The following is a 9,782-nucleotide window of genomic DNA, read 5'->3' as shown; positions in this document are numbered from 1 at the left end:
CTCAAAAATTTACTTAGTTGTTGGGGTGCTTGATCAAACAGTTTAGGGCCCCGATAGAGTGAAGATGTCCCTGGCACTGCCTGTCCTGGGGGGGGCGGGTACATCTTGTGTCCCTTGGTACCCCAGCTGCTCAGTGGGGTGGAGGAGGAGAGATGTGGTCCATGCTGCTGGGAGGTTCCTCAGGAGCCGGCTCGGGTTTAGGGTGTGGATGGGCATGGAGAGGGGTGGCCAGTTCTTCCCATCTGCACCTGCCACCCACAGCACCCTGCTCTTGCCCACCACCCTCCCCCTTCAGACTAGCCTGGACTGTCTGGTGCAGTTTGCCACAGCCGTTGGTCCTCCTTGCATCCTGCCCTGTCCTCTGGGGCGTGTCTCCCCTTGTCATTAGAGAAATGAGGAGGGTAATGACTTGTTTAGGGCTCGTCTCCCCTGCCTCGCAGGCCCTCCAGAGCTCACTGTGGACCGAATGCATGAGATCCAGTGTGCTTGACCCAGACCCTTCTTAGCCTGGCCCAAAGGAGACTGCGTCGTGGGCAGGGTCACAGTGGGCGCCCCACCAGCCCAGGAGGAAGGGATTACTCCAGACGGTCTACTCCAGACCTCTCCTCCAGCAGCCGAGAGGACCAGGCAAGCCACGGTCACTGTCCCTTGCCCTGCCCCCTTGACTGGGCGGTCGGGAGGCTTCCACGGGCAGCAGCTGCTCCATACTGGAGATCAAGATGGAGGGACAGACGACAGAGGGACAGGCTGCTGCCCCTCGGGCCCCTTCCCTGCCTGCTATAACCTTCTCTTGGCTCAGACTTGGGGAAGGACTCCTCCCTCCCCTGCTCTGCAACTCCCCATGTTGGGAAAACTGCAAATCCTCGTAGAGATCCCACACGTTCTCCTTGTGCCTAATGCAAAAAGCCAAGCCTCACAGCAAAACGCTATGAATTCTCGCGAGCAGACCCTTGGCGGCGAAGCTGAAGTACCAGTGGGGAGGCAGCGCCCAGCCTGCGCATTCCCGGGACCCGCGCCGCGAGTCTGCCCGCTCCTCTGGGAATCTGGGAGTCCGCTCTTGGAAATCCATTGGCACAGCTCTCCCGGTACAACCTCGGCGTTGTGTTCGGTTGGAGCTGTCCAGGTGTCGGCTGGTTGATTGGGAGGATGAGGCCCTCGCTTCTTCAGGAGCTCGGATGCCCCTTCCCTCAGCCCTGCCTCCCACAGCGGCTCCTCGTGTCCGGCCCGGGACCTCCGGCCTTTGGGGCTTCATCAGGACCTGGGGACGTGGCAGCCTTGTCTGGCTCAGGAGAAGCACTCTTCACAGGTGGAGATTTCCACCCTAATAATAATAATAGTAATAAATCCCCACCCCCACTGTCCAAGGATCAGGCCTCTTTCCCTTCCTGTGTTCTGAATCCCAGCCAGCAGCTTCTGAGAATGTTCTCCCTCCATCTCGGCCAAACTGGAAGCCCTCATTTCCTCATCGTGGGGCCAGGAGAAGGTGCACAAGCCGCGGGCACCAAGCAAGGCTGGAATCGAAGGCAGCGGGCAGGGGAGGAGGGCGCCCGCGTGGGAAGCCTGCGGCAGGCTGTGAGGCTCCGTTGGTGGGAAACACGTCTGCCTCACACAGGGGCACGTCTTTCTTCTCCCATCGGATCTGACCCACCCAACTATTTGGACCTAAAGTCACGTGCTCCCTAAGGAGGCAGCCTGGAGTAAGCATCAGATGTGCGAAAATCGAGAAAGCCCAAGAAAATCACAGGTTCCTCCCTAAAGACACTGAACACACAATTAGAGGAAGTCAACAGCTGGGATAAAGAAGTCGCCCGCCAACTACCCATCAAGGCAAATCGTCACTAACTTATCTCTCCCCAGCGTTGTGCGAAGAGCACAGAGGGGTGCCTGCGTGGTGTGGTCGGCAGAGCGTCCGGCTCAGGTCATGATCTCAGGGTCGTGGGATCGAGCCCCGAGTTGGGCTCCGTGCTCAGCATGGAGTCTGCCTGGGATTCTCCCTCTCCCTCTGCCCCTCCCCCTGCTCGCTCTCTGTCCCTCTCTCGCTAGAATAAATAAATAAATCTAATTTATTTTTTAGTTTTTTAAAAAGATTTTATTTGGGGCGCCTGGGTGGCTCAGTCGTTAAGCGTCTGCCTTCGGCTCAGGTCATGATCCCGGAGTCCTGGGATCGAGCCCCGCATCAGGCTCCCTGCTCAGCAGGGAGTCTGCTTCTCCTTCTCCCTCTGTCTACCACTCTGCCTACTTGTGCTCTCTCTCTGTCAAATAAATAAATAAAATCTTTAAAAAAAATAAAATAAAAAGATTTTATTTATTTATCAGAGAGCAGAATGAGAAAGAGAGCAGGTGGAGGGAGGGGGAGGAAGGGGCAGAGGGAGAGTGAGAAGCAGACTCCCCGCGGAGCAGGGAGCCCGATGTGGGGCTTGATTCCAGGACCCTGAGACCATGACCTGAGCCGAAGGCAGACGCTTAACCGACTGAGCCACCCAGGCGTCCCAATAAATCTAATTTAAAACTAGATATTCTTCAGGTGTGAGAGTGAAAAATATAATTTACTAATGAGGATTTAAGAAACTGCTCTCGGCTTGAGTGTTTCTAGATTCATTGTTACCAGTCTCCCGAGGCGGTAGAGAGCATCCTGCAGCCCTCGAATGCCACCCCGGTCCATCCGGTTCACAGTAGTCAGCCGTCACCCCGAGACACTGGGAATGTGGGGGAGAGGCAAGAAGGCAACACTGCAGGTGGGGGAAGGACTGTTGATAGCAAAGGGCCCTGCGGAAGCAGGCTGTCAGGGGCTGAACTGTGTCCCCCAAGTTCCTAGGTTGGAGTCCTAACCTCCAGCACCTCTAAATGTGACTGTATTTAGAGTTGGGGTCTTTAAAGAGATGATTTAAGGTAAGATGATCTAAGGTCACTAGGGTGGGCCCTATCCAACATGACCGGGATCCTTACACGAAGAGGGGATCAGGACACAGACATGCACAGAGGGACGACCCCGGGAGGACCCAGGGAGAGCACGGCCGTCCACACACGAGGAGACAGACCTCGGGAGGACCCCGCCCTGCTCGCATCTGCATCCCGGGCATCGGCCTCCAGGACCGGGGGACGGTACATGTCTGTTGTTTAAAGTGCCCAGACTGAGGGACTTGGTGACAGTAGCCCTAACAAACTAATACACAGGCACCAATCGCAAGCAAAAGGTTTTTCAGCTTCCCCCATTTGTTGATATATAAAATGCTAAGCCTTTGGTTCTAAATTAACTTGGTATTAGCCGTGAAGGTTGACAACCGGGCTCTCCAAGACAAAGATCCAAAATGCACATAAGAGCTCTTAGCTTGACAGATGGACTCATTAGTTAATCGACCCTGAGTTCACATCCATCTGCCCCTCTGGCTTCTCCCCGGAAGCTCATTTCCTCTCCCACATAATGGGAGACGCAGAAGGCTGGAGAGGAGCCTGGAGCCATACGGTAGCCTCAAATCTTCTTCTTGACTCGGGATCGGCCGATGCGCGTGTCTCAAGAGCTGTCACTGGCCCAAACACACACTGTTCTCAAAGCAGATGCAGATTTTTTGCTCATTCATCTCTTTCTCCACCTGGACATGCACCAGATCGTTCACCCGAAGATGCTCAAATGTGACGCTCAGCTAGTGTTCCACGGAGCGAGGCCGCTTGGCATGGCCTCTCAGGGTCCTCCTCTTTCCCGGGTATGGCAGCAATCATGGTTTCCAAATTCCCAACACATACTCACCTTTAAGGCTTGGGAACCTTAATTATTCTGTAGCTTTCAGAACACTATATTTATGTGCTTTTAAATGATGAGTGACCAGAATACACAGGTTTTCTGTAAAAAAAAAAAAAAGACACAAACACGTGGCTTCTTCTTCTTTCTAAAAATATTTTAATTATTTATTTGACAGAGACCAAGAGAGCTTGAGAGAGCACAAGCAGGGGAATGGTCAGAGGCAGAGGGAGAAGCAGGGTGCCCACTGAGCAGGGAGCCCGATGCAGGACTCGATCCCAGGACCCCGGGATCATGACCTGAGCCGAAGGCAGATGCTTAACCGACTGAGCCCCCCATGAGCCCCCCACATGGCTTCTTCTGATTACAAACCATTATTTTGACAATATTACATATTTTAATAACATGTGAAAATGACCTCCATCTGTTAGACATTTGATAATAGCAAACATTTAAAGAAGGAATTAACAAAAAAATCATTACCAAATACAAATCATTAAAAACACTTAAAGATAATTCCACAAATGTCTAATACTTAAAAGGTGAGTTGCCCTATCTGATAATCTTGATCCTTTGTTTCATGACAAATATTTCAGTCGTGGAAAAATTTCTTTCACTGGGCATTGATACTGGTAAATCCTTAGGAGTCTATACAACGCATCATCAAGTTGGGCAAGAGCAGGAGTCCTGGCTGCTTTTTTTTATTATTGTGGTAAAAAACGTATAACACGAAATTAACCATCTCAACTATTTTTAACTTCAGAGCTCAGTGGTCCGAAGCACATTCACATTGCACAGCCGTCCCCACCATCCGCCTCCAGAACTTTCCATCTTCCCAAACTGAACCTCTGTCCCCCTGAGACACCGACCCCCACCCTTCCCCTGGCCCCGGCGCCCACTGTCCACTCTCCGTCCCTGTGAAGTTAACCACTCCAGGGACCTCTTCTAGGTGAAATGTGTCCTTTGGTGACAGGCATATTTCACTCAACGTAATGTCCTCAAGTCTCACCCACGAGGCCATTTTTTGGTGATGAAACTATTTCATCGGCTCGACAAGGAACCGTAGCGTACGGTGACTATTCGAACCCTGGAAGACGCCCACGAGCGTAACGGGGGGGACGCAGATCCTGTACCATTTGGATCCCTCAGCGAGCGCCAGCCACAGCACAGGCAGAGGCAGGCACCACTGTCGCCAATTTAAGTTGATCTGCTTATTCCTTAAAACACCACTCATCGGCTTTGTTTGAAGTAGGCTGTGTGTATAAACTCATTAATATTGACTTTATTTGCAAGAATGAGTCACCACTGGCAGAGGCCGGCGGAGCGCAGGTGCCCACCTCCGCCCCCGTGCCACAGCCCCAAGCCAGCGAGACCGCCGCCGTCCCCGCGCCCCGAGCCGGAAACACCACTGGTCTGCAGCTCTCCGCTGTCAACCTCGCCCTTCTGGTGACTCCACGTGGCGGCATTTCCCGTCCTCGCTTTGACTGGACCAACCAGTAGCCCCTTCGTGGTGATCAAGTTTAACTCTACGAAGACAGTTACCATACTTTTCCCTTTTTCCGGATTTCTTTTCTTTTCTTTTCTTTCCTTTTCTTCCTTCCTTCCTTCCTCTCTTCCTTCCTTCCCTCCCTCCCTTCCTCCCTCACTCCGTCTTTCTTCCTTCCTTCCTTTTTCTTTCTTTCTTTCTTTCTTTCTTTCTTTCTTTCTTTCTTTCTTTCTTTCTTTCTTTCTTTCTTTCTCTTTCTTTCTTTCTTTCTTTCTCTCTCTCTCTCTTTCTTTCTTTCTAATAGGCTCTATGCCCATCATAAAGCCCAGTGCGGGGCTTGAACTCATGACCCTGAGATCAAGACCTGAGCTGAGATCAGGAGTCCAACGCCCAGCTGACTGAGCCAGCCAGGTGCCCCTTTCTTTCTGGATTTCTGGACGGGTCTTTCTGGCTATTTGGGGTCGGGAAACACATAACCTTCCCGAGAGACAGTGGGAAGAAATTCCTGTCTGGAAACACGTTGGGCAGTGTCTCAGGACGTCTTGTGGCTGTCACAGCTGCCAGCCAAACATCCTCCAGGGCAGGCTGCAAACGGGAGAGGGCGGTGGCCTCGGGGCTTTCTCGGTCACCACAGAAGAAAACCCCAGAAGATCCTGCAGGCTGTCCCTTATGTGGCACTGATGAGAACAGGGGCCTGGGCCCTCTCTCAGCCTGTCGGGGACAAAGGGGAATGAGGTACCAGTGGACTGGGACCAATCCTGCTTCCCTCCAGGGGGGTGGGCAAGGCCCAGATACAAGGGACTTCCGCTGGTGATGATCTCCCATATAGCCTTTCCCGACTCACTGACCCCTCACAGCCACCCTCCGAGGCAGCACTATCATCCTCACTTCAGGAATGAGGAAACTGAGCCCAGAGAGGTCGAGCAACTTGCCTATGAGTACACAGCCATGGCCAAAAGAAGCAGAGCCGAGGTTTGAACCAGACCACCTGACTCCAGAGTCTGTGTTCATGACTACTGTGTGAAAGCACCGTTCAAAGAGGGGAAAGGACAGGGAGGTCACCCCGATGGGCGTCCAGGGCACTCAGTCACCTCTAATTTCCAGCCATGAGTCTCCCAAAGCCCCATCATGGTGGTTCCTGTGGCTGTTATTATCCCTGACAGATGAGGATATTGAGGCTTAGTACACGTTACCACGTACCTTGCCCAAGGTCAAGGTAAAGGTAAGGGCTGGGGCTCCAGGGGCTTGAACTACCTCTATGGGCCCTTCTCCCTACAATAGCTGGGCATTGTTATGAATGTGATGAACACAATGAAGTTGTCAAGAGACACAAGTTGCAAGAAGTTTATGACTTGCTTTTAAAATACAATCATATAGAAGAAGGAGACAGAAGTCTTCACAGCCGTGTGGGGAGCATTGGGATGCTCCAGGAGCTGGAGACTCCCTGTGCTTGCCACTGTGCTGGGACAAGGTGGCCCATAGACCCTCGGTGGGCGTCGGAATCAGTATCTTGGTGGTCCAGCACTGGTCCAGGGGGTTTATCTCCAGCTTTGGGGGCCTGGGGACACCTTTTGATGGAGCATCAAGAAAACTGTCTTTGGAGGCAGTCTTAGGTTCAAGCCCAGGTTCAGTGGAATCATAAACTGGGCAGGTAAGTTCATCTGTGGGGTCTCAGTGTCCTCATTATACACCCGTGAGGGTCGAGTGAGGTTATATGGGGGGAAGGGGTCTCCATAAATGTTCTGCAAATGTGATTTTTCCCGTCTGTGTTCTCAGGGACGGACACACCTCAACCAACCTCCCAACTGGCTCACACATGGATCAAAATTCCAGACCTAGTTAACAATGAAGAATAGAACTGCCGTGGCAACTGGAACACTCTGACTGGTGATCTCCCCAGCTCACCAGCCACTTGGATCTCTGTTTCCTCCTCCGTATAGTAGGAAGGATACAGGACAGATTGCGAATTACTTTGAGAACGAAACAAGAAAAGCAAGTACAATGGTTCTCTTTCTTTCCCTCTCTCCTCCTTTACTGCCTGCCACCTCAGCAGGGACACATGGGAAACCCAAGCAGGATTGATGTAGTGGCTGAAGTCACCAAGCCTAGGGCCCCCCACCTCTTCCGCAGGGGACTGGACTACTTGAGCAGCACTGGAGACCCACTGATAGAAGGCTTACTCTTTGGTTGTCCCTTAAAGAGACCACTCCTTGGTCCCAACAGCATAGCCACTGGATCAGGAATCAAAAGCCCCCGGTTCACTCATGGCTTCAGTTCCATCTCTGCTCTAAACTAACTGGGTGCCTGTGGGCGAATCCTTTTTGGGATCCAAAAGGAAACTGGACTTCAGTTTCTTCCTCTTGAACAGAGGGCGACATCTTCTGCCACCCACCCCCAGCTCAGACCTTTGCCGAACTGTATTGTCACACCCCCCTTCATTAGGTTGTTTTCCATACTCTAGATAGATTTGGGACACACCCAGATCTCTAGGACAGAGGCAAGGCCACACTCTGATCTTATAGGAACGCTCCTCCTGAGCTGCTTACATCTCTAGAGAGGAGAGGTGGCCCACATCATGTTCAAGGTTGACAAACAACTACATCATCCAGAGAGCTGAGCTGGTGGGCACATTTGTGAAAACACAAGCCCGGGCATAATACTGAACTATCTATCCCCTCCCCTCCCATGTTACCGGGTTTTCTTTATCGAACCTTCAACAGGAGAGTTGGGAGCGAAAATATTTCCCCTGTTCATTTTTTCCTTACAAGGATGCCACCCAATCTCTAAAATATTTTTCGGATACTTTGGGGAAATATTTAGTTGAGCTGTATAGATAGACACGTAGAAAAGGCATTTTAGCTTCCCAAAAGCCAGTTTTCATGATTCGTGCTTGCCTAGGTTTTACTAAAGGAACATTTGGGGGTGGGTCTTGCCTAATGATAGAAATAATGCGCATTCGTGATGAAGTATCTGGAAAGCACAAACTAGCACAAAGAAGGAAATGAAAAATACCCACAGTCCCCCGCAAAGACCACTGCCAACATTCTGACATATCTCTTTCCAGGAATATATAAATGTATGTGTATGTGGAGAAGGTGGAAAACTAATTGACTATGGTCAAATATAAGCATATATGTTTGTCTTTTACAACTTTGAGACTTAAAATTTAATTTCGTTTTTCAAAAACATTTTATTTCATGTAAAACTCGTTTTCTTTAAATTTTATCACTTTAGTTAATAACATTCTAGAGTTTTTCAGATGTAAGATAAGAAATTTTACATGATACGTTCTTCATCTAAACACATTTTCTTCTTTGAATTTGGGCTCACACTGTCTATACTTGTTTGTAACTTGTTTTTGTTTTGTTTTTTTTTTAGGTTTTTCTCCTCCATTTTAAAAATTAGAGCATACTTCCCATACTAATGCACAGTTCTGTGAGTTCTGACAAAGGCATATAGTTGTGTGACTACTGCCACAATTGAGATGTGGAGTTTTGCCGGTCATTAGCTAGTTATTGAAAACATGACTGTGAATGCCACCAAGGTTTCTGTCATCTGAAAGTGCAAAGATTTAATCAATCTCTCTCTCTTTTTTTTTTTGGCCATTTAAGTTGTTTACAATTTTCCTCTTAATGATTTTGCAATCTGGGGGAATGGAATGAATGAAGGAAAATGAGTGAAATCTGGGATCTCATCTTCCTGGAGCTATACCAAATGGGCTTCTCCCTTCTCTGCTTGGAGAACTGCTCATCCTTCAAGACCCAGCTGAGATGTTATGTATTCTGTGGTCCCACGGCACTAAGTTACACACTTGTTAACCTGACATTCTAATAGTCTTTCTCCTCTCCCCTCCAGGCTGTGAACTGGGCCAAGTGATCTCTTAAACAGCTTTGTGTTCCCGAAACCTAGGCCATTCCTGGCTATGGAATGAACATTCCACAGGGTTGAACTAAATTTTCTCATTGTGTTGATTTCTTAGGAGGCAGATACTTTATGGGTGGGGTGCAAATATGGGCTGGATGAATTAAGCTGGTACCCTTGAGGGGAGCTGGAAATTTTCCTCCATTCCAGACCCTGAGTCAGGGGTGCAAATTCGTATTTATGTGTAGTCAATATTTATTCGATGAATGAATACATGAATGAAAGAAAGGTGTGGTCCTGGACCCTAGGAGAGAAGGCCAATCAGAGATAGCACCTGTTCTTGGTGAGCTCACAGTGGGAATCAAGGAATCCACCTTGGGCGGGTTCACCTGCTCCCCATGCAACCTTCACTGAGACTGGGGTTAGTTCAAGGGTTCCTGGCTCCCTCACCACCAGCATACAGGAGCCCAGTGGCGCCTGGCAGCAATGTCCTGACATTCTGGCCTGTAAAGAGTTTATCCTGCAGGTGTCAAACCGTGAGGGGGGAGCATCTGCTTTAATTTATTAAAGGTGTATTTATCATCTCTGTGTCTGCAAGATCTAGCACAGGACTTGACACAAAACAGGTGTTTTTAAAAGTTTAAGTACAAAATATGAATATGAGTAAGGACAAAGATAAAACTGACCAGCGTTGGATTC

The sequence above is a fragment of the Halichoerus grypus genome, chromosome 11, assembly GCF_964656455.1.
Source record: "Halichoerus grypus chromosome 11, mHalGry1.hap1.1, whole genome shotgun sequence".
Lineage (NCBI taxonomy): Eukaryota > Metazoa > Chordata > Mammalia > Carnivora > Phocidae > Halichoerus > Halichoerus grypus.
Note: the sequence above shows the minus strand (reverse complement) of the source record.